The sequence below is a fragment of the Chrysemys picta genome, chromosome 5 (assembly GCF_011386835.1).
Source record: "Chrysemys picta bellii isolate R12L10 chromosome 5, ASM1138683v2, whole genome shotgun sequence".
In the NCBI taxonomy this organism is placed as follows: domain Eukaryota; kingdom Metazoa; phylum Chordata; order Testudines; family Emydidae; genus Chrysemys; species Chrysemys picta.
In genome coordinates, this window is record NC_088795.1 from 13,681,022 (window position 1) to 13,706,566 (window position 25,545).

At 40.9% G+C, this 25,545-nt stretch overlaps 1 pseudogene; it reads right to left on the reverse strand.

Moving 5' to 3' along the window:
- Nucleotides 1–601: 601 nt before the first annotated feature.
- LOC101933454 (CAAX prenyl protease 2-like) lies at nt 602–2,656 on the reverse strand (annotated as a pseudogene).
- Between the last annotated feature and the right edge of the window lie 22,889 nt (nt 2,657–25,545).

Below are 25,545 nucleotides of genomic sequence, written 5' to 3' on the forward strand. Positions count from 1 at the left end.
CAACCAAATGGAGCCTTTACTCTAGGTTTGGTACATCATTTTACTACCTAGCAGGAAACACTATAAGTATGTACATTTATTTAAGCAATTATATAGCTCAATATTTTTAGGTTCTTATTAATAGTATGTTTGAAAACAGTGAATGATATATTGCATATTTACTAGATTAACTTTTTGCTTATGATTTGTGTCAAGCTGCATTAGGATGATAACTGGAACTTAATGAAGCATACCACAGCGCATAACATTTATTTTTATTAAACAAAACAACCTTAAATGTTTTGGATAGATCAACTTCTTTTATCAAAACATATTTCACACTTATAACTAAATGACTTATCAAATGAACAGATGGATTAACCGTAGTCAGTGAATTTAAACTGATTATTTCAGGTCAGCCCAGGAACATTTTCAAATATGTCTAAGTAGAAGTGACTGGAACTTAAGTTCCTACTCGCCTACGTCTCTTGAAAATGAGACAGCAGTCTCTTAGTTGTTTTTTTTCCCCTTCACCTTCCAAAGTACTTTAATAATAAAAAAATATATATCTTGCTCTCAGCCGGGGGAGGGGGGGTGTCAGGTCTGAAACCCATGCCCGAGGTTTCAGGAGCACACAGAGAAGCCAGAGCTGGCTGCAGACAGAGAGCAAATAGGGATGTCTCCAAAGAAGGCTGGGTCAGTCATGGGGTGCAGGAGCAGGAGGAAGAGCACCAGGCCCAACACATAGAAGATGACAACAGTGAGGCGCTGAGGATGCTCCAGGGCAACACAGATGGCAGGGAAGCCAATGTAGTTGCAGAAGGAGTGGCACAACACAGGGCCAATCAGGTGTCCTGTCCTAATGAAGATGAACGCTGTGTAGGCACCGAAGACAGCTGTGTATGAGAACTGGAAGATGCTGGCCACGCTGCCCTGGCGGAACTGTAGCTGCTCAATAACGTGGTGGAAGTGAGCGACACCGAAAAAGAGCGGGCAGGTGAAGATGGCTGGCCCTAGGCTGGTGCAAGGGCTGAGCATGGGCAGCATACAGGCCCGGAACACCAGCTCCTCTGTCAGGGGTGCGATCACGTGGTTGCGGAGCCAGCGCATGTCACTCAGGCATAGCGCCCAGAAGCGGGGGGTCAAACATGACCTTCAGTCCATCAACCCAATCCCAGGGACAGTCCATCAAGAGCTGAATGAGGGGCCCAAGGAACAGGACCATGGTGAGCAACAAGGGCAGTAGAATCGCTGGCACGATGCCCTCCAGTCAGAAGCCCAGCAGAACTAGCAGGGATATACCTGGCTTAATGCCTGTCAGCTCCTTCCAGAGCCAGACGAAGAGTGGCGAGAGGCTGGAGACTATCAGAACGCTGGTGAATCGCCGCTTGATCACGGCCGGGTGGTCTTGGGGCAGGGGGCTGTTCTACACATAAAGGCTGCCCACGGAGGTGCGGGCCAGGCTGAGGCAGGCAAGCAGCGTGGCCCAGCAGAGCGCGGGGGAGCCAGGGCCTGGCGCCAGCCTGGCAGTGGGGACCAAGGGGAAGTTGGCCGGGCCCGGCGCCTCCGGCCCGCCCGGGGTTGCATCAGCTGTTACTTAGGCTGTCCTTCAAACTTTTAAAATCAGTAGATCTCATCCCTTCCCTCCCTCATTTTCATTCATAGGCTGGATGAGAAAGAGCAGGACAAATTGTGTTTTAACTCCCAATCAGTTTCTCAGCTTTGAATGAATTAGTCCAAATGAAGAAAGTATTCTTCTGGTGCAGAAGAATCTACTGTTGCGAAAAGCCAGTTAAGCACTTCAACAGACTCTGGTTTCAGGTGCTTTAACTAGTGACCTCCACCAGTTCAGTGGTGTGACTTTCTTTAAAACATCAGCAAACATGTGTTGCTTGAATGCTTCACCTCCAGCCCTGAAATTTATTATGGTTGGCATGACTGAAGGGTGATCACTAAATGCCCATGTCATAGCAGCAGCCTCTTCTTCATTAGTTGGGTATCTACCCTGGTACTTTGGGTAAAGAATATTGGCAAGAAAATGAAGTGGAATAAGTGCTTGAGCCATCTGATTCTTTACTGCCTGCAGTTTAACTTTGTTACTAGGTATTTTGTTCTTCAATGTATCTTGAAGTTCTTTTAAAATTTCAGCAGCATCAGCAACACAGCAGCAATCTTTCTGCAATTTGTCTAAGGCTATGGAAAATAGATTCAACACAACTTCTACGTTTCTCTTTAGTCCAATGTTGACTACTTTGGCTGTGATCATTCCATCTATTTTAGTCCCAATTTTCTTCACAAATTGTCAACAGAATAGGTCAGTTCTTAAATAGCTCAGAACAGTCAACCACTGAATTCCATTGTACATCTCGGGGGAGAATTCATTTGGATCCTTCTGCTTTCTTCATTGAAGCTGAAGCAAAGTAATTGTTTTGGAAGTATTTTGCAATTTCAACATTTTTCCTTTCTTCCTGGAGTTGTACTTAAGCCTTTGGTTACAATATACATCAAATAAGCACTACACCCATATATTATTAATTTCAGATTCTGTTCATCTTCTAAATTGCTTCTTTGCTGCATTTGCAGCATTTTCTGTGAGAAAGCTGTTTACTTGACACTCGACTTTTTGTTCACGGTTTGTTATAGCTTTGACGGCTACTTCTTTTAAGTATTCTGCCATATGGTCATTTCAACAACATAGACAGTCCGGTCTTCTGTTGTCACACAGACACTATTACTGGATTATTATGTGTATTGCGCCACCCATCAAGACTGAGATTAACAAATTTCTGGTCAATGTTTTTTGCACACAGTTCAATTTCCTTCTCTTACATTGCATTCGCCAGTGTCTGCTCTGCCAGGTGGAGTCTAGCATGACCAGAATGATTGAACCATGTCAATGAACAAGACCAAAAAAAATTCATAAATGAACTGAGCAATCTTTTCATATATTGAATCTTGCAGGTTCCAATTACGAACTTCTCCATGGTTCTACTAGATGATGAACAAAATCTTTTTTTTTTATACAAGTAATTTACTGTTTGATGTATGTCTAGTTACAGCACTGCTGGTGGTACTAGCAGATGACTCTGAAATTGTAGACGTTACAGATGATGAACGTTCATAACCTGTATATCTAAGCTAGTCCGGGCGACAAAACGGTTTTGAACAAAAAGTCATTCTCACTCCCTGCGTATAACTTAGTGTACTGCTATTAAAACTGAGAGTGTAAATGAAAGATTCTTCCTACTGCAGCTGTTTGTACCACTGTTTAAATTATTTAATTCATTCGAAATCCATTTTTACAGGGAAAATAATTAGTAAATCATAAGGGTTACCTACATCTATTTAAACCCTTATCTCTTGCCACATACCAAACAGCTTGAAAAAAATTGTTTTAAATGTAAACATTCACAAATGCCTAATCAAACTTTACTTTTAACTAAGAAATCTTCACCTAGCATACCAATTATATTTGGACACAAATATTTTGAAAATCATAAGCAATCCACCCAAAACACAATCTATGTTATCATTCACTGGCATAGTAAGACGTGGTAGGCAGTCCACAACGACGGTGCAAAACTAAGTATATTAACCAGTTGATCTGGGTTGTTCAGTCATGTTCTGAGTCATTGCCTTCTGAGACACGTGTTTCATTCTGACAGCCAGGCCTTGCATCCCTTTGTTGCACTGTTTACATTTGGCATGTGTTCCTTTTTTACGCAGAGGTACAGGAATTTACTGAAAATATTTCCAAATAGGATCTCTTTTTAGGATTTGCAGCCATGACAGTTCTTTCTCCAGTTCCTAGGCGTTGGGGCTAGGGGCTGCACTCTGAAGAATATTGTCCTTTCTTCCCATAGTGTCCTGCTTTGACACCACTGGTGTGGCTCCTTTTTCTGGTTGCACACTCTGCTCCTTCTCCTTTGTGATATAACTCCTCAGTCCCATCCCACCCCCAGGAAAACAAAAGAACTAACAGGACAAGGTTTCTGCTCATGTAACTGCATTGCAGTATTTTATTCTTTTCGACACAGAGGGAAGCAGTTGAGAAATTAATGGATTTCTGTTTGTTTGTATCTGTCTGTGTACACTTGCAAGGAGACAGAAGAAGGCTGTTTACCTGATGTACCCTTGTCAAGGCTGGATCCCCACTTTGAACTTTAGGGTACAAATGTAGGGGCCTGCATGAAAACTTCTAAGCTTAACTACCAGCTTAGCTCTGGTTCCGCTGCCACCATTTCCCAATTCTAGATTCCCACCCTGGGAAGCACTGAGAAAAACCTTTCACCAATTCCCTGGTGAATACAGATCCAAACCCCTTAGATCTTAAAACAAGGAGAAATTAACCATCCCCCCTCCTTCCTCCCACCAACTCCTGGTGAACACAGATCCAATCCCCTTGGATCTAAAACAAGGAGAAATTAACCTTTCCCCCTCCTTCCCTTCACCAACAATCAGGTTCTAAAAAAGAAGGCTTTTAATTAAAGAAAAAGGTAAAAATCATCTCTGTAAAATCAGTATGGAAATTAACCTTACAGGGTAATCAAACTTAAAGAGCTCAGAGGACTCCCCTCTAGTCTCAGGTTCAAAGTACAGCAAACAAAGATAAACACTCTAGTAAAAGGTACATTTACAAGTTGAGAAAAACAAAGGAAAACTAACACGCCTTGCCTGGCTATTTACTTACAAGTTTGAAATAGGAGAGACTTGTTTAGAAAGATGTGGAGAACCTGGATTGATGTCTGGTCCCTCTCAGTCCCGAGAACGAACACACTCTAAAACAAAGAACACAAACAAAAGCCTTCCCCCCCCAAGATTTGAAAGTATCTTGTCCCCTTATTGGTCCTTTAGGTCAGATGCCAGCCAGGTTACCTGAGCTTCTTAACCCTTTACAGGGAAAAGGATTTTGGAGTCTCTGGCCAGGAGGGATTTTATAGTACTGTACACAGGACAGCTATTACCCTTCCCTTTATAGTTATGACAACCCTGAACTATCCAGAAACCATGGCTGGTTGTTATTGGGCAGATCAGTGTTTCTCCATGAGCTAGAGAGTAAGTTTCCATGGTGGGTGGAGTCATAAATATTCATAACTGGAGAACTGAGCCAATCAGAGCTTGGGGGCCGGGGAGGGGGGGGAGAGAAGCTATAAAATAAGAGTAGGAGACAACCCAGGCGGCTCAGTGGATGACCCTGGAGTCGAGGCCAGGTCCCAAAGCCTGTGATGACTTTGCCAGGCTATTGAACCCAGTAGCCCAGCCCCTGGGTCCCCCACGGGTCAAGCCTTAAATACAGTACATGTCCTATTGTGCCATATTTATAAAGCTTGGCCTTCAAAGTTAGCTGTTTTCCCCGATTCTTTATACATATAGAAAAGCAGCCTTTAACTCAGAGTTTTTGATAGAGGCTCATGGAGTCGGCATATTTATTTTTTATTTAAAAGTTTTAAGAGAAGGCCTAAACTTATTACAATAACATATTTTGTATTAAATTCAGATTTCATTTTAAACGGGTTTATTTTTAAATAGAAAAACGAATTTTAATTTAAATAATAAAATGAATGTTAATTTAGATAACAAAATTTGAAAAGTTTCAGAGTAGCAGCCGTGTTAGTCTGTATCCGCAAAAAGAAGAACAGGAGTACTTGTGGCACCTTAGAGACTAACAAATTTATTAGAGCATAAGCTTTCGTGGACTACAGCCCACGAATATATATGTATAATATATATACGAATATATATATATATAATATATATGCATCCGAAGAAGTGGGCTGTAGTCCACGAAAGCTTATGCTCTAATAAATTTGTTAGTCTCTAAGGTGCCACAAGTACTCCTGTTCTAAAATTTGAAAAAAAATTTATCCACCCTGCTTACATACATTACATATTTCCCCTGTCAAACCCAGCTCTCTGTGTCTAAGGTTTGTCTATATAGCAGAGCATGTTCTCATCTACCTGGGCTAACTTGAAACCAGCTGGGCTGAGTAACAATAGCAGCGACGACTGTGCACCACAGGCTTCAGAGCAGGCTAGGGAGCCAAGTACCTACCCAGGATCTGTGCCAGGCTCATGCTACCTGCACTGAAGCTGTGCTGTGCTGTTGTCACTGCGTAGTTACCCACCCTACTGGATTCAAGCTAGCCCAGGTAGGCTAGCCAATGCCCAGTTTTTGCTATATAGACCTACCTGAAGGTTCACGAGAGTTCTAGTGCCATCTGAGGTGTATTTCTGTTTCTGCTGAAGATCATACCTTCTTATTTGCACCAATGAGTATGGTGTCTATATATTCACAGCCACAGACGTGTAAAGACCATCAGTTTTACTTCCCCCCATTGGGGCAGCAAACGTGTAGCTCATAGCTTGGTAAACTAGTTTGTAAAGTGCTTTGAGATCTTTTTATTTACAAAACTGTGTAAACTATACGCTGGTTTTCCATCAGGAAGCAAAAATGGTATGTCTTCCTTTTTAGATAGCAAGTCAGAAAAAAGACTGTTCCCACTCTTACTGAGGATTAGAATAGTAGGTTTTGTTATTCGTGGGCTGAAGAATCTGCTTGGACCAGCATGTCAACTAATGTACTGTCATGGTAACTAAATGTATTACTGTCTTATGGAAAGAGAGTGTCTCTTTCAAAAATTTGAAGAAATCCCCACACACGCACACATGCCAATAATCCCCTACAAGGCAATAAAATGTAGGTGAACACAATTTGTCACAGAGGTAATGGGTTCGTTGTCTTTGAAGATGTATAAACTCAAGCGTATATATTTTCATTGGAAATTCACATAACCTCTTTGATAAGAATGAATCACCTTAGGGGAAAATATTTTCCAGTGGTCTAGCAGTCAGTTGGGTTAATAATTTAAAGTTGCAACTATATAAAATTACATGGTTCAAAACATTTATATAAGTTTTGAATTATATTGTAAAGAAGCATTTACTCAAATATGTTTGAAATCTTTTGACCAAAGAGAGAGTACCTCAATTTTATTCATATTTCTATTACATATGAAGTAACGTTTTTCTTAGAATGAGCTGACGTCTGACAAATGTATTTGCTTTTTATTCTCATTTTGGCAGCTCTACTAGATTGGACTTCAGTGAGTTAAGCAAACAAGACAGATTCAGACTAACACGGCTGCTACTCTGAAGACAGATTCAGTCAGCCCTACTCACAGTGAGTAATACACTAGTCTTCAAATAGCCCAATTGAAATTAATGGGACTACCCAAGGAGTGAGTACTACTCACTGTAAGTAAATCTGGTAAAATGTGATGGTAAAGAAATTTCTACAGTGAAACTATATTTTTAGACTACCATAACTGGAGAAAAACTGAATGCATAATGGGGGTGTGTGTGTTAAAAGTGCAATAACTGTTATATTGGCCAAATCCTGCCCCAACCTGACTTCATTCGGTTTGCATAAGGTGTAAGTCAAGCCAGGAGTTGAACCTCATGACAAAGTTTTAGAAGCTGATAGTATTTTTCCTGTGTATGTATATGAAAATATACATTTTTAAAGGCTTTAAATACTAAAGAAGTTCTTGCTAAACACACATTGTCTAAGGGTTGCTTCTGAGTTTCAGGGCACACCCACAAATAGTTATTTGACATACACTGATGAATTAGCAGAAAATTAAAGGTTATGGGCCCATTTCACTGTTGCCCTGCACCTTATATAGTCAGTTATACCAGTACTAAGTGGATATAAAATGCTATCAAATCCTAGGCACATATCTAATTTCTGCTGCTCTTGGTAGGTTTCTTGTGTTGGAAAACTTAAAGCTCTTATACTAGTTCCTAGTTGGCAATATCACTAAGTCAGTTTACAGATTGGCACAATTCATGATGATTGGCAAGCTCTGTTCAGAGGAAGCCAAAGGTTTAATCATGAGGAAGCTCAGATGTGTCTGTCTGCAATACACCTGGAACAAGCTTGTGTGGATTAGAAGGTCTATTTCATATGCTCCAACGGACTGATCATTAATCACTCATTAAACCCCTTGGAAAGGCTCCCGTTGAGTTCACTGGGAGTTGGATCAGGCACTGAGTTAAGACCAAAAGAGCCCTTAAGATATAAGAGAAATATGCTTTAGTTCATTGCTATATGTATATTTTAGGTGGAATACTTTTTCCATTACTCACAGGTGAAAACCAGTGGACATGGATTTTCAATACTCATGGAGGAAAGGATCCCATGTCTTTACTGTTCACCGCTCATTGTTCCCAGTGCTTTACCCTCTTCATCTCAGTAACTATATGATTTATTCTTGTTACTGATTAATAGGATTCTATTCACAGTGGCAGGCCTTAATATCGCCTCTGAAATAAGAGCATGAGTAATCTCAAATACGCACATTCAGATTTCAAATCATTCCTCCTTCTCAATTAACCTTTTATTTCCTGAATCCTTAGAACTGGAATTGGTCAAATTATTTGTTGTGAATAATTTCCATCACAGTTTGGTATTTTTTCTTCAAAAAATGATGAATACAATCATTACTCTAGTACTCTGTAAATGACTCAATATCTTTCTGCAAACAGCTTATTTGATTGGTTTAATATTGATGATCAAATTTATTTAGGATTTATTCTCATTCTTCATGCAGCTGTTCTGAAAACCAAAGGATTTGTACACTGCCTCCTGTCTCCTCTCCTCCTTACTTACCCTCTCCATCTCAGCTCCTAAATGAGTTAACTAGTTAGTCCCATTGACTTCAATGGGACTACTCACGTTGAAGCATGTACTTAAGTGCTTCGCTGGCTCAGGCTCTTAACTACCAGTATATTGGGAACTACTAAACCTCTATGACATTGCTTACGCTTCTTTCTAACTTTATTTTCTTTACGCTTTTTGCCAATTCTTGTTCATTTTTTTCCCTTGTATTCGGCATGCATTGTTGCTTCACTCATTGATGTTTGAGACGGTTCTGAATTACCCTTGTCTTTAAAAATTTCAATATTTCTTTTCTGTAGTGTGCATGCTTGATTTGTTTGTTTTGGGGGAACATGGAGAGAGTGCTCTCTTTTTAGAAAAAAATTAAAGAAAAACAGTTGTGAGGAGGAGTACTTGTGGCACCTTAGAGACTAACAAATTTATTAGAGCATAAGCTTTCGTGGACTACAGCCCACTTCCACAAAAGCTTATGCTCTAATAAATTTGTTAGTCTCTAAGGTGCCACAAGTACTCCTGTTCTTTTTGCGGATACAGACTAACACGGCTGCTACTCTGAAAGTTGTGAGGAGGGAATCTTTAGAAAGGGGAATACGTATATGTGAAAGCCAGTAGAGTGGAAAAATGCAGAGACATGTGATGAACAGAAGACTAGAGACAGAGCTCTGTATGAGAAGAGGTTGAAACGACTAGGAATATTTAGAAGGAAGATGAATAAGAGAGGACATGAGTTCTATGTACAAACCAATGAGTAATACGGTGAAGGTAAATCAGGTGTTCCTATTGACACTTATACTTGCTGAGCATCCACCAGTTCCTAGTTAATTCACTTTGAACTTTGGGAAATCAGCACCATTTGCAAAATTGAACCGCTGGTTCCTCAATATGGATTTAGGAGTCTCGGCACCCATTTTTTAAAAACTTGGCAAGTGCACAATATTGGACTACCTATTGAGTACACGCTGGAGCTAGTGCAGGATGCTGGTGCTTGCTTATGACGTTAAGTTTCACACTCGTACTCTGGGATCAATATTGGTTGCCAGTCAGTGTCCAAGTGAAATTCAAGGGGTTGGTATGACTTACGTAGCCCCCTTGCCAGTCTAGTCTTTTGATGGTAGCAGCTCCCAGCATCATAAAAGCTGGAACTGAGTTTGCCTGCTTCACCTGTGCTTGAAGGGGCACAAATGGCCTGCAGGGGCTGGATGAGGAACCCAAAGGACAAGCTAGGCAACCAACTGTAGGCCCCAGACAACCTGCACGTGGCTGGGACTGCCCCAAAGTAGGAGCTGAGCCAGAGCAGGGACAGTTGTGCGTGGGAGAGCTAGTTGCAGGGGGTTGAGTTACAGCAGCAGCCCCAGAGTTTTACCTGCAGCAGTTGGGCAGATGCCATTTTGTTTCTCTCAGCCAGAGGGGCTTGAGACTGACCTGGCATCCCCAGCTCCACAAAGAGACAGAGGCTTAAAACTGTGCAGCTCCTGTGAGGACTGACTACCAGCTAGACCTGGTAGGTCTTCAGGAGCCAGAGGACAGCAGAGGTATTGGTTGGATCCTTGTTCATTTGATATCCTTGATTTGCTGTACACCTCTACCTCGACATAACGCTACCCGATATAACACGAATTCGGATATAAGTGGTAAAGCAGTGCTCTGGGGGGGGCGGGGCTGCGCACTCTGGCAGATCAAAGCAAGTTCAATATAATGTGGTTTCACCTATAACGCGGTAAGATTTTTTGGCTCCCGAGGGCAGCGTTATATTGAGGTAGAGGTGTACGTATAAATTGTATTGTCTTAGAGGCTGTAGGGGTTGCCTGTTACTTTGAGCCCAGCCACCAGGTAGACGCTCCAAGTGCAAAGAACTCAGGGCCCAGTGGTTCTAAGGTTGGCCACCAAGCCCCTGAGGAGGGATGAATAGCTGGAAGTCTGGGAGATCAGGGGTTTCTCAGGTGGGGGGCTAAATTTAAATCTTTAAGGCTGAGATTTTTCAGAAAAGCCTAAAGGAGTTAGGTACCTCATGGTTTTGGGCCTGGTTACCTGAGGAAACTACCTCTCTCCCTGTGCCACCCTGCCACAGGTGAAATTAGCATGTACTTAAGTCTACCTCTGGAAATTTGAACTGTATTGGGAGCGAGTCTGTAAATATATATTATGGAAGCTTCTGCCACAGTTCAATAATTAAAATTAAGTTGAGTTTTGCATATAAAGCAGAGACATAACCAGTTTATGTATGGAAATTACAGTGCTTATTCTCTGAATACAGAACAAATTTTCTAAGACCTTACAAGCAAATCTGTTAACTAGTTTAGGAGATAAAAAAATATTTTTTATAGTGGGCTCCTTTAAGAAATTTAACACCCTATTTCATAACACTACCTTTGTCCCAAACAGAATAACACAGACTCTTCAGATCTCACATATAGTTAAAATTCATTGAAATGTCATATGCTCAAGCCACATTTGAGGAAAAAATATAGGATTAATGATCACTTTTTGCTGTTTTTCTTCATAATTAAAAGGCTGATAAATTTTGTTCTTCTGCAGAGAATTCCACAAAGAATCACCTTCTTTCAAAATGGCTGCCCTCTATTGTTCTCAATGGAACAGAAGCAACAAGGTGCCTTCAGGGAAGATGGTGTCCCTCCTTTTTCAAAATGGCCACTACCTTATATCGTTCCTAATGGGAACTGTTGTGTTGCATAGCAACTTGAGTTCTTTCATAGGGACCTTCGCCCTAGGTGCTCATGTATCAGAAACCCCTAATGGTCATGCTATTTAGCACCTCTCAAAATAACAATACATACAGAAGTCTGCTAGAGAAATCATACAATTATATATAATTATACTGAAATAGAATTGTCAGCCAATCAGACTGCAGGGCCGTTTGTACACTTATTACCCAAATATATAATCTTTACCCTGTGGTTGAGAAGGGGAATGGGTGTAATTTACATAATGACTTCACAGTTATTTCTCAATAACTGCACAGTGTGCAAATTTCTGTACTCTGATTGGCAGAGGGGCATTATTAGCCTGTCAGAGTCCAAGGATATGCATAGTTCTCAGGAACTCTGTGTAACTTTCCAGAGAATAAAGAGTCCACCATCACAAGGCTAAGACTACCTTAAATTTTTGAGATGGCAGTGTGATGTTTCAATATGCAAAGAACAAAACATGTACTTCCAGTTTAAATGGACATATTTAAGAGTAAGGAAAGCACCAGCAAGAATGAACAAAAGTAAGATATCTATGAAAGAACACAACATGTCTTCTCTGTCACAAGCTACAGCAAATTGGAGAACAAAGTGTCTGCTAATTGCTGAACTCTACAATAGGAGAGTTCTAAGAATGGCCCAACTGCATTGCTATGTACAACACAAGCATCCGCATTAAATCTGTCTGGCCGAAAAAATACTGAACAATGTCAATATGTACTATAGAAAACAGACCATCCCCTAGGGTGACCAGACGTCCCGATATTTAGGCCTTTGTCCCACGTCCTGACCGATGTTTGGTTGGGACGCAATTTGTCCCGATATTTCGCGGTACTCCGTTTTTGTTGGGGATTTTTTTGCTCCGCTGGTGGCACTCCGCTTTTTTTTCTGCTCCGCCGGCGACCCTCCCCCCCCCATGTGTCCTGATATTTTCTTCCTCTCATCTGGTCACTCTACCATCCCCTCACAGCATTGTTTAACATAGGACCACATTGACATTGTTGGAAATAAAACACATTCCAGCATAATACCATTACATCTTTCTGCAGCTAGGAAATTGTGTCTTTACCTGTCTTTCCTCGATGCTGGTGTCACAGGAGAGTGAATATCTTCAATGTCATTGTTCCACAGTCTCTTAGTATTTTCAGTATGAAGAGAAAAGAAAGTTGGGAATATGGCAGCAGTGAAAGAAAATTAGAAAAATGCGTATGGGGACAAAAACAGATGAAAACACTAGTAACAATAGGAAAGCAAACCCACTTTGGCTACAGCTGACCAGAACCTGAGAGAAAAGACAGTTTATTGGTGCAGTAGGTGAGAGAGACACTAAAGAACCTGAGTTAAATGAAAGTCACTATAATGGTGGAACTTTTAAACTGAATTTTTTGAATGCTTTGCAGCTTGATATCTACATTTTCACTTTCCATATTGTGATGGGAGACAAAATTTTCATCCTAATATGAGCTGACAGAATTGGAACAAACACATGTTGGTCTTATGGAAGTACTCTGGTCACACTTTTACCTGGATTCATTGTTAATTGCTGCGAGATTAGTTTCATTCAAGAAAACAAAACAGGGGTAACTGGTTTTACAATGTACGACAGTCTGTACAGCGAGCTTCTTGAAATGTCAATGAGGTGCTGTGTTAAATGATGCTGTGAGAGGCTGGTCTGTTTTCTACAGTACAGAATTGGTTATACAGAGATGCCTGTCTTTGGTCTTACATCCCAGAAGGCTGTAGAAATTGCACTGTCTATGAAGGTGCTACAAGAGACTTCTGAGAGATAAATGTATCTCCAAAATGTACAAGATGACAGTTGAATCGTCAAGCAAAATGCCTGGTACAAAGGAATGCTACCGATGTGGCAAACCAGGCCGTTCGGAAGCAAAGTGCTGTTATAAAGACCAGACGTGCCAGCAACATGGTGAAAAGGGTCCCATTGAATGCACATTGAATGAAGAATGAAGACTGACTGCAGGAAAGACTGTCTTTTTAAAACTAAACAGAACCAATTGCAATAAGAATGTGACCTGGTCTCGACCTAAAGTAAAGTAAGGTTGACCTAGCTACATCATTCAGGGGGTGTGAAAAATTAGTTAGTTAAGCTGAGCTAAGCCCCATGTAGACATTCTAAGTCTAATTCCATTGACCTAGGTACTGCCCCTCGAAGGTGTCAATTTACTACAGTGACGGAGGAACCCCTTCTCTCACTGTAGCATGTGTCTATGCTACAGCATTACAGCACCATAGCTGCATTGCTGCTTCTGTTCTGCTTGTAGTGTTGATATACCCAGGGGGACACAAGAAATGCTGCTTTGCCCCAGTCACATGACATAAATCAGATTTACAAAAAATGAATGTCCCTGTTAGACGGCAGGAGTTAGTAGCCACTGCTCCATTGGCTACTGGTACAGTGCTGTGGCAAGGGGAAAAAGGGTTGTATTCTCTGCAGCCGGATCAGAAAGATGTTGCAGTATGATTCCTAAGAGGTGTAAGAGTCCTTAGCTCCCACAGGAGTTTTGGGTGCTCAGTAGCTAGCAAGTTCAGGCTCATGAAACAAATAACTTGGAACAAGAAAGGTCTTTGCATCTCCTCTTATGCTGAAGGATTGTGGTCTAAGAATTCCCAAACATAAATGTGAAATATTTGCAGGTGATGCAAACTGATGAGTATGATACGGCTGAGGATTCATTGCTAGGCATGGGGTGTTAACAGACTTTGATTCCAATTTCCCAGCACAATGGATTTGTGATACCTCCCTATATGGGGTGGAAGCAGTCATCCCACATGATACCAACAGGAAAACCATTTGCTTGTGTTTCAAGGGCACTGAGTAAAGCACAAAGCAACCCAGACAAATGTAAAATGGAAGAGTTGGGAGTGATCTTTACAGTGTGCAAGTTTCATCAGTACCTGTATGGATGAATAGCCTGGGAGAACCATGACTTAATCAAACTTCCAAATACCAGTGCATAAAGTTAGGCAACTAAATAAGTGGCCTGGGAGCAGCAGGGGTCCAGCACCTCTGATAATCGGACTGCTCCCCAGTTACTTAACTACCTAAGTGTATGAACTCAGGTTTAGAAATCTGACCATAACCTCGCTGTGCCTCTGTTAAACCATCTTAGGGTTAAATGTTTGTAATATTGATATCCTTGAATGAAAGGCATCCTGGAAATGTAAAGTATTATTCCATAGCAATGAGAAAAGTAACACTGCAATATTAAATCAATTCCACTTTGTTCCTTTCTACTCAGAAAATTGCAAGCCTGAGATGGCTCTCACTGTGGTGTAAATTGGCAGTAAATCTACTGAAGTCAATCGCGTCACTGACCTAAAACCAGTGTGAGATCAGAGTCTGGCCCCCATCTTGGACAAGCCTTTTAAGTTCTTGTCTTAATTGGGATTTGTGCTTTGTTCCCAGGAGTCCTGCCACCTTTTCCTTTGCTGTTCTTCTATGCTTCAGCAGGCTGTCTGGATTCTTTAGTTACTGAGGAAATTAGCTGTCTGTTATGGCTTATTGCTTAAATATGTCATCTTCTACAGTGCTAATCAACAAAACCTTATTAACTGGGAACACTGATACTGAGTTGAATGAAATTTCTTGGCTAATAAGAAACTGGTCTGCAATACTCCAAAAGGCAGTCCACTTTCTGCAAATACATCAATGAGTTGATTGGCAGGAATGTTTGCACATATTGGAGGCTATTTGTGGAAAGTGAATTTTGCATTCACAATCGAGAATGTCCACACATAATATTTACCTGCCTTCAAGTTTTGTTAACAAACTCAAAACTTAGACCAAACCCATGGAAAGGTTTGCTAAGGTTCATTGATCTTTCAAGAGAAACTGTGCTAATTATGATTTTTGTATCAAAATAATGGGAAATTCTAGATATTGACAAACTTGGTGATTTTGACTAAGTTCCGGATTTGAGATTTTTGGGTCCATTTGAAACAAACTCAGGTGGTGTCAATCCATGTGGACTGAAATTGAAGAAAATATTTACCAGAATGTATGTGAAGCAAACTGCTGCGTTTCATATAGATCCAGGGGTCCAATCAACCACCTATTGAAATCCAGGGAGATACTCCCCTGAATTGGGTTTTAGATCAGATCCTAAGTCTTATTGTAGTGGGTTGTGTATAGGTTTGGAAAATTTGATTTTTGTAATGGATTTGGCAGATATCAATGTTTATTTTTAAGCATTTTTTAAGCTTTGTATACCTTTAAATTTTCACAGTTTTGGGAAATTATGCAGGGGTCAGACAATAACTTAGTAACAATAGATGTTGAGATACAAAAAGTTAAAGGGACTATCCACAGCTTAAGGCTACTGGATGTAAGAGTGGAAGAATTTGGTTCTCGCTGTCTAACGTGTTATTTAAAGCAAACTAATCATTATACAACTGTTAACTAATAAGCCATCGTACTATCACATACATTGCAGACTGCTATATTTGGGTAGTTTTCTATATTTTGGGAGTATATAATAAATCACATATTAATAGATCAATTTGCCTGACACTTCTGGATGCTGCTGAAAGCAAATCCATGTCAGAGAATAACAGAGTTCTCACTCTTTGTTTGGGTACAGCAAATCAGATACTTTATTTTCTTTCTATCAATTGCATAAAGGGAGAGAGCTAAACAGGTCTCTAAACAGGTAAACAATTACAGCAAGCATTTATACCTTTTGTTACAGACAATAATGAGCAACAGCTGCATTTTGTTTATACATAGGTCATTCTGATATCTTGTTTTGCTCACTAATGTAGACTCTTAGTCTACATTCCATATTATCTACACATTATCTACACAAGGTCGCAACAACGTCTCACACAGTTCTTTCCCACTCTCCTCACACATTCCTCGCTTCTACAAGTCTCGCGTTATTAGGGTTACAGTTAGCCTAACTCTTGCTAATGAACTGTCATGCATTGCATCCCCTTCCTGTCAGTTCTTTCTCTGCTTCCACATCTATTAGCCTTTATTGAAATTGGGTCCATTTCCATTTTTAATATCAATCTGAGATGAGCTGCTGTGTTCTAGTGCCACACAAAGGTTGCAGGATAAAACATCAAGAAAGCAGCTTTTGTCTTGTCCTCTCTATGATATTGTTCCCTGGATAAAGGCAATAGACTATAGAAGCAGACAGTTGTACACTATACTTGCTTACATACTGTATTGGTATTAACAGTTTTGGTGTTATATATTCCCGCACATTTGTACAATGTGAAATCTGCTTTGAAATAATTGTTAAAAGAAAAATCAAACATGGGGAATGTGCTTCTAAGCATATTCATCTTGAGCTGCTCACATACAAATGCAAATCTTCTTTACATGCTTATGCCCAAGCACTAACAACAGAGCTGCTACCAAAAAATTTGAAGATGTTTTGGGATTGGGAATAAAAATGGAGCTATTTCTTTACATTTTTGGAGATTCCAAGCCCACAGTAGAAGTAATAGTGATTAGAACCACTAGTCTGCACTGAAAAATCTTCTAAATTGTCCCTGTAGTTCCCAGGACTTACGTGACTTTTTCTAATTGTATCGAAAATGGAAGGAGACAGCTGTCTGGTCAATAGAATCTTGCATTCTGTCGCTGAACTGTAAAACATGGGAAGTGTATAATTGGTGCAGACGTCTAGCACAGTAGTACATAATTGAACTCAGTGGCATAATAACTCTGTGTGAATATGGTATCTGAGCTTGGGCAAAGATCTGCAGGGAAATGCAATCATTTCATCTAAAGAGCTTGCTCCCTGAAACCGGTCCAAAACATTTTCTAAGGCATTCCATTTGGGATATATCTTGTGGCTTTTAAAACCAAAAGCGCTTAGGGGCAGGGAGCCCTGCAGCAGTGACAGCATGGCTATAGGCATTCTGCCTGTGGAGAAATGTGGTAGGTAGAATACCGCTGGGTACCTAGGGGAATACACTGCTTCCCCCCGAGGAAAAGGTACAATGCATTAGTGCCTGCTATGACAACCCCCCACATGCACACAGTGTTTTCCGTCAGGGATCAGAAGCACCAGGACTCTGGCTGTTCCCTGTGAGAAGACTGATACAACAGAAATAGTGCTGGTAGGAGCAATGCGACTTTATTTTGTATAGAGATTGTCATACAGATGGCAGCATCCCGGAAGAGTTACCTTACGGAGCTAAACCCACCAGTGTTCCAGAGTTAAATGAAAATAGTAAGAGGAAGCAACACTACAAGACGGACAAGGGAGAAAAGCTATGAATAGGACTGTACTGTGCTTTATGCAGGAGTACTAGGAGGATAGAGAGCACAGGGAAATTCCCATCGCATGAGACACAATGATATTCCCAGCATTCCTTTCCATGTAGACTCCTGAGTTTGGGTAGGCAGGTGAGTTTGGGAGCACACTCATTGTCTCACAGGATAAAGTCGCTTTGTTTTGGTTAAGCCAGGCAACCCTCAGCTTAAGCCTGCAGGCCCTTGATGTGTAGTTGGTTTTTAAATGATGTCCCAAGTACATGTTCCTACCAGAGGATGGTAAAGTATTGGGGTGGAGACAGTCGGGGTTTTGCACAGCAGATGGGGACTGTTTGTGTAAGAGAAGCCATCTGGAAAGATTCCCATTGACTTGAATGGGCTTTGGATCAGGCCATATGTGCATATAGGCCCTTTTCAGTAAGGTACTTATGCACGGGCATAACTTTAAACATGAGTAGTCCCACTGACTTTAAAGGGACTGCTCATGTGACTTAGCATTAAGCATGTGCTTAAGTTTCATGCTGAAATAGGGCTATGGCAAATAATTGTTTGAATATCGTAGGAAAAAGAGCCTTAGTTTGTGTGCATTCATTTCTCTCCCAAAAGAGAATTAACCCATGGCAAAAGTTCAACCCCCTACTTAGAAGCTGGAGAACAATATCTTGAGTTACATAGTATAGTTCATCGTGAAGATAAATGTGGCAGTGCAAGGCACAGAAGCATTGTAGTTAGTGGACCAGACTGAGAATGGGGAGCTAGAAACTCCCAAGTTTTAAATCCATCTCTTCCACACCTTGGGAATGCACTCTTTGGAAAATCTCTTACCCTCTCCGCCTCACTTTCCTCACCTGTAAAATGGGGATAATGTTCTTTATCTACCTCGCCAGTGTGAAGGAATTCTCTGCCTGCCTCCTTGTAAGAGGAATAGGAGAAAGAGACACCCTGGGAGGTAATTTTGATTGTCTCATAGCCAATGTTAGGTCTAGAATCCACCAGTGGTGTGATGCAAAGTAGCTGCACCCTACCCCCCCCCCCACATCTGGGCTAAATGGATTTCTTTATAGCAGTGCTAGCAGCTTTGCCCCTTTAGATGTGAGCTAAGTATTATTACCACCATTGCTATTTACATAGGCCGTAGAGACCTTAGCAATCACTAGAACTGAGCAAATATTTCATAGTGATTTATTGGAGACTGTTACTGAAAGGTGCTGTGATATAAGGCCCTTTTATTATTAAAATTAATTGCATTCTTTATTCATGAAAGTGCATACAGTAGAACCTCAGGGTTACGAACAACAGAATTACGAACTGACCAGTCAACCTCACACCTCATTTGGAACTGGAAGTACACCATCAGGCAGCAGCAGAGACCAAGGGAAAAAAAGCAAATATAGTACAGTACGGAGTTAAACGTAAACTACTTAAAAAAAAAAAAAAAAGGAAAGCAGCATTTTTCTTCTGCATAGTAAAGTTCAAAAGCTGTGTGAAGTCAATGTTCAATTGTAAACTTTTGAAAGAACCACCATAATGTTTTCTTCAGAGTCACGAACATTTCAGAGTTACGAACAGCCTCCATTCCAGATGAGTTCATAACTCTGAGGTTCTAGTGTAGTTCTTTATGCTTCTTGCTTTCTGTCATTAATTATAGAGCCATTAAAGATATCACGATCTATGAAATCTGAAGGAAAGTGGACTACATCAAAATCAGGGATTTCCCGTTTGTAGCAAGAATAATGGCTTTGCATTTTATTCTCAAACTAACTTTAAATTCACCCCAATTAAAACAAAACATCTTACTGCATCATTACTGGAAAATCTTAAATAGTTCAAACAACTAGAAAATAATAAAATCTGTAAGAGGTGACACTCCACACCACAGAAGAGATGCGTTCTATGGGTTTATTGACAGGTCTGGCATTCTCCTTTACTAGGAGGGCTCCTGGAACTTGCCAAGTCTTCCATCTGGTTATCTGGTTCTTGGTGTCTTGTGTGATGGAACTGCTTGTTTTCACAGTGAAGATGGCGATGATGATCAATGGGAATGAGAAAAGGAATTGCAGGAGGTTATCTACTTCTTTTCCAGTAGTAGTACGTGGCACAGACACGTATGTACCCTGTTAAGAAAATACAAGGAAGAAATGTAACCATTTGTGAATCATTGGTAAATAGTGTGTGGGAAGTTAAAGCACATGGATATCAAACTATTCAATCTTCCTTCAGACAGGTAAATCAACCCTCCCAAATCACACATTTGCTGATGGCTTCTTCTGAAATTATTTGATATACCAAAATAATTCATATTAAGAGGCTAAAAGACAATATTATGGAGGTGCTAGTTTCAACTCTATTGTTAAGGCTGAGTTCTATTTTGCACTTAAAGTAGGGATTCAACATCTCTTTTGCATGGAAAAAGTAAATCTCTCAAGTAGTTTGTGTACAATTAATTAAGGTATTTAAAGAAATGTAGCATCTGTGTCTGTCTTAATGGAATAACATATATAGGTCAAACTTTGCCTATAATCAAAATTCACTGAACTCTTATGCATAGGCTTTATTTGAAGAAATTAGAGTGTAATGAAGCTTACTTATTGGTCCTTCTATTTAATTTTCATGATTATAAAATGCCACTGAGAGGCTCAGGTTACTCTTAAGTAGAGCCATTGTGACATCAGAGGTAACTCAATCAATCATCCTTCCTGTACTGCTAACTTGCCATGAGGAGAAAAATATGGGGGAAGCGGAGCAACAAATATCTCTTTAAAAATCAGTTTAATCTAATCTGGGGTCACAAACTCTAAAATGCCCTAATCATAATCACATGTTTATTCACAACAGTAATGAGATATAGTCAGTACTGGGCAGATTTAAGGTAGTGTGGAAACTTCTTTTTTGGTGTAAATTTAACTCTAAATTTCCTGGGTTTATAAGGCTTGGTTTGGGGATAATTACACTATCTCTCTTTTTTTTTTTTACCCTAAAAACCAATATTTAATGGTGAGAGGAAGTAAAAGGCCAGAGAGTCAATGGATGGTTCATCAGAACTGAGATTGAAGTCTCCAAAGTGCAGTGGCAATGCCACAGGACGACTTCATATGCAGTGCACCGAATGGAAACTGTTTCTTTTCATAAAGCTACTTTAGTTCTGTATATTGACGTTCCATATGTTGGGCTTGTTTATATCCAACAAACAATTGCTCCAATGATTTATAGGAGGGAGAGACCTCTTTTATTTGCAACTCTCGACCGCAATTCCATTTTAACATAGTTTTGTTTGAGAATAGTAATATGGGTTGGCCTTTACCTTTCTTCTTTCCAAGTGGTTCATTATAGAACTTCCTGTTCTTCCTGTTCCTTCTACTTGGAGGAACTTTCCTCTCTCTTCTGCCGCGAGTGCGGCGCTGTCTTCTGTATCTTGCCATCCTCCAGTGAATTTAGTTGTTTAAAGATTGTTTAAAGAAGAAGAGAGAGAGCATTTCTTGGCTGAGCCAAGCCAGCCTGCCTGCTCTGATGGTACTTTTGAGCTTGTGAAGTGAAGTGAAGCCAGTATGTAAATTTAAAGGGTCTGGTACTATGAACACACAAGAGGTCCCCTTTGTTGCTGAAAAATGACCATATATGGTAATGAAACTGACATTTTATTAGTATTCCCTAATAACCCTAATTTACTGAATAGTAGGCAAACCCAGATTGGATGTGATCAGCGTTGCTTTCACCCTTATGCCCTTGTCTCTCTAAACTCCTTTTCTTCTGTAGTTCTGCCTTCTCCTCCTTATCCTCTTGCAGAACCATAATAATAAAAGGAACAACCTTCACTAGAAAGCTTTTAAACTGAAGATCCCAGACTGCTGTCACTTCACAACCAATGTGGTGTAGCAACATTTTACAATAGTTGAGGACATGATATGTGAAATCCCCCATTTGTTCTAGAAAATAATCTAAAATTATGGACATATGGCAAATGACAGAAGATTCTTTATTATCCAAAATAGACATCTAAGGAATTGCACAGTATGAAAACCTTAACATGTTGTGTCTTTCTCAAGTGCTCACATATATAATGGATGAAAGTGCTAAGCATTTTACAACGTCAGCCTTATCACAACACTTACAGAATTAAGAGAGATCCTGTCCCTGATCCAATTATTCCATCAATGTAATCCAAAATACTTAGATAAGTGCTAAATAAATAAACAATCAAATATGAAAAATGAAACATCTTAAAAATGTAATGAATCATAGACTTATCTGAGTAGACTTTACACCTGATTGAGCTGAGGAGAGCAGAAGGAAAGGCTAAGCTACCTTTTCACTTTTCTCCTGATCCTAGGCCAATCAGGGAGCTGTTATGGCCCCTGGCAAAATCGGTATCCCAGGGAACGCTGCAACATCCAAGTATCAGTACTTTGCCCCATCTCTGCCTCTCACCCCCTCCCTTCACCTGCCCTTCGGACACAGAGCCAGGGGCATGTGACATAAAGCTAGTTATGCCAGCTCGACACCATCTGAACACTCCTTTCTGCGAGAGAAAATCCTCGGCTGCCTACTCTGAGTCGTTGGAGCCAGGGCCAAGAATCTGGCCTGGCATGTGTTTGTTTTGTTGTACACTGTCATCACTGATGTTTGGCTCCCTCTTGCCCTAGGTATCAAGTTCAAAATTCTTGCTGTAGCTTCTGCCCAACCTATATCTCTGACTTTGTCTCTCATCTCATTCCTCCTGTGTGATCCATGCAGGGTGACCACTGAACATGTGCAGAACAAAATGCAGAAGTGAGGTCTAACAGTTTGCCATGGGCCCCTTGGCCAAATTCTGTTACTGCTATTTTTCAAATGTAGTCACTGTTGTTGTTGTTCACTATAGAGCTTATGAGTTGAACCTTCTCTTGAATAAACTAAAGAAATGGAACCTGTTAAATCTCTCACTATAAGGCATGGTATTCTAACCCCAAATCATTCCTGTTGCTCTTTTGTGAACCCTTTCCAATGTGTGGACATCCATTTGGACATGTCATTAAATTGGATTTGGCTTTGCCTTTTTGCAACCGGATCATCTGGTAATAATGGGTGATAGGATGCAAGCTTGGGATCAGAATATGTATTCGTGACATTGTGTTACTCACAGCACTTTGCTTTGCCACGTCAGGTAATAATTGAATTTCCAAATTAAAAATGTAAAATGTAGGAAGCACTTGAACTATACGTTTTTGAAAACCTGTGGTAAAGTTGAAGTCTTGATTCCTTGCCCCATCTTGAGATGCTTCTTAAAGTGCGATCTAACCCTTAATCATGTATCTCATGACTGCCACCTAATAGATTGTCATTCTTATTGACTGTCTGATTAACTAAAATTGTCTTTCCTGTATGTGGTCACTTTAAAATGACATAGGATGATACAAGTGTAAGGGGGCCCCGTACTGAAACTTAGTGGGGGGCTTGGTTGGCCCTCTTCCAATACCAAAAGACAGGGGAAGAGCCGAAGACAAATCACGATCCTGAGACTGACAGTACGCAGGGCCAATGGGGAGAGGACAATGCTCTAGGTCAGGCTGATTGACAGGGCAGGTAGGTCACTGAGGGAGTCAGGGCTGAGCTACAGTAGGGAGCTGCGGGGTCAGAGCCAGGATAGCGGACACCGGCTGTGCCACAAGTAACAGTACAGCCGGGCGCAGTGAATGTTGGGGAGAATGAGGTGAGGACCCTGGGCAGAAAGGACTCATTGCAGGAAGACATCGCAAGACAAGAGAGCCTGGGAAGCTTTTTTAAAGTCACAGAGACTGCTGTTTGTGGTCTTCCCCGTGCCCAGGGTGGGAGTTCTTGTTTCCTTCAACCTTTTCCATTTTTTCCTTTATTTTTCTTACAGTCTCTGTTTAATCAATTGTATTTGGTTCGAACTTAACGTAGTGATCAGGGGGTCAGGGAAGTGGCCGGTGTGCAGAGAGCACCCCGGGGTGGGGACGCCCTAGTCCCTGTCCTAATTGACCACAACGAGACTGGGGGTGAAGTCTCCCAGGAATCCTGGGCCCAGCCTTGTCAGAGTTACAAGGACTCTGCCACACAGGAGCGTGGAAGAGGAGTCCTTAAGGTGAGGCAGGCATCCAGCTAATGGGAGTTGGAGCGAGTCCGCTCTTTCACTATCCAATTCCACCGGGGTAGTGCAGAAGCCAGGAAACTTCCCCACAACTGTGGAATCATTCCACTGCTTACACAAGCACTGTATGTATTCATAGGTGCCAGTCCCTTGAAATGAGAACCAGCTGAAATTCACCTCAGAGACTCAGAAATTGCATCAGGAAAGGCAGGTTTGGTCTGGCTGAACCTAAAACGCATTCTCCTTTGTCTGGAATTTTACCACAACAACTGCCTTGAAATGGTAGGATGCCCCTGTAGGGCTCCTCTTGCCAGTAGGAGGAAGAGGAGGAGATGGCGGCAGTGTGGGAGAAGAAGGAAGAGACCTAGGTTAGCAAGGAAGAAAAAGAAGTAAAGAGAATCTGACTGAATGTATTTAATTTGTTTAATCTAGCTATGGATGTTGGGGGAGAGATGTATTGGATAATTTTGCAGTAAGATCTCACTAAACCCAGCAAATTAGCTTGGCAATTTCTTGGCTAATAAAATAGCTTCTATCTAATTTGTTTAATTTCCCACGTGCTCTACTGATTTTAATTAGAATTTTAAACTTTTGAATTGTAAGCAAGTGAACTTCCAAAACACTTTTTTACTTATTCATTCTTTCTTCCCTCTGCCTAGCAACCATTGCTCACAGTTGCTCCAGCAAAAACAGATAACCTCCCGTTCTCATGCCTCGGGACTTCTGAAAAGTCACTGAATTAACACCATCGAGGCAATGGAGTATCTTTTCAAGATTCGGGAACCCTTCTACCAAAGGAGCAATGGTCAAACCCGTCATTAAACCTGAAACTGCATTGCTTTTTTCTGACTGGCCTAGTTATTTTCAGCACATTCAGAACCTATTGTTTTAAAAAAGAAGACCAGAATAAATAGGAAAGCTTAGGATAAGTTTGGGCTAAGGGCAGGTAGCAGCAAGATGACTCACCCGTCCGGCTACCCCGGGTAGCATCACAGTGGACTTGTAGAATCCCATTGTTGTTTATTGATGGTTTTCCAGCACATTCAGTAGTATCTATTTATTCTCAAGCCAAGTTTTACTAACAATTTTGTAGCTGCACCAATTATGACAAATGCATAATCGTATCGTCCTTAGACTAATCTTAACCCTGGAAAACTAGATCATCTTAATAAGGAAACTCAGAGAGAAAGTTTGCAGACAAAAGCAAAAGTCACAGCAAGAATTGCAGTGAACTGATTTATTGGTCATCAGCTTCTATTGAAGGGAAAGAGCGGTTTCTCTTGAATTTTGACAAGTTGTCCAGGTTTTACATCTGTTTTGTTCTGTGATGGGGTGGCAACTCATTCATACACTGGAAGAGCGGATGTTACTGACCACGTCAGATCACACTAGTGTAATGGTAATGGGGTCTGCCTGGGAAGAAAAGTGAGAAAGGGACAAATACAGTCCAACCAGAAGAAACTTGGGCAGAATCCCTGCTCAGGTTCGTTGGGACAAATTGCTCTTGTTCATCACATGAAACACACACACCTTTCTCTTCACCCTTTCCCCCCCTGCTAATTTTAAATAACTTCAGACAATAACGTGAAATACCAAAGTAATGAGTATTTACCTTTCTCCTGAGTCTCCTTCTCATGGGTCTCCTCCTGCAAGGCCTTGCTCTCCTTCCAGACCTCCTTCACCTGCGTGTGCTGAGATAGCATATGTATCTGACCATTGTCTCTCTTCCAGTTCTCAGCCTCAAGTAGAGCCTGTTACAGTGGTGATGTTTTACTGCCTGAGCTAGTGAAAATAAGCACAACTGGTCTTTAAATGGAGAGATGGACAGGACATACTCCCGAGGATT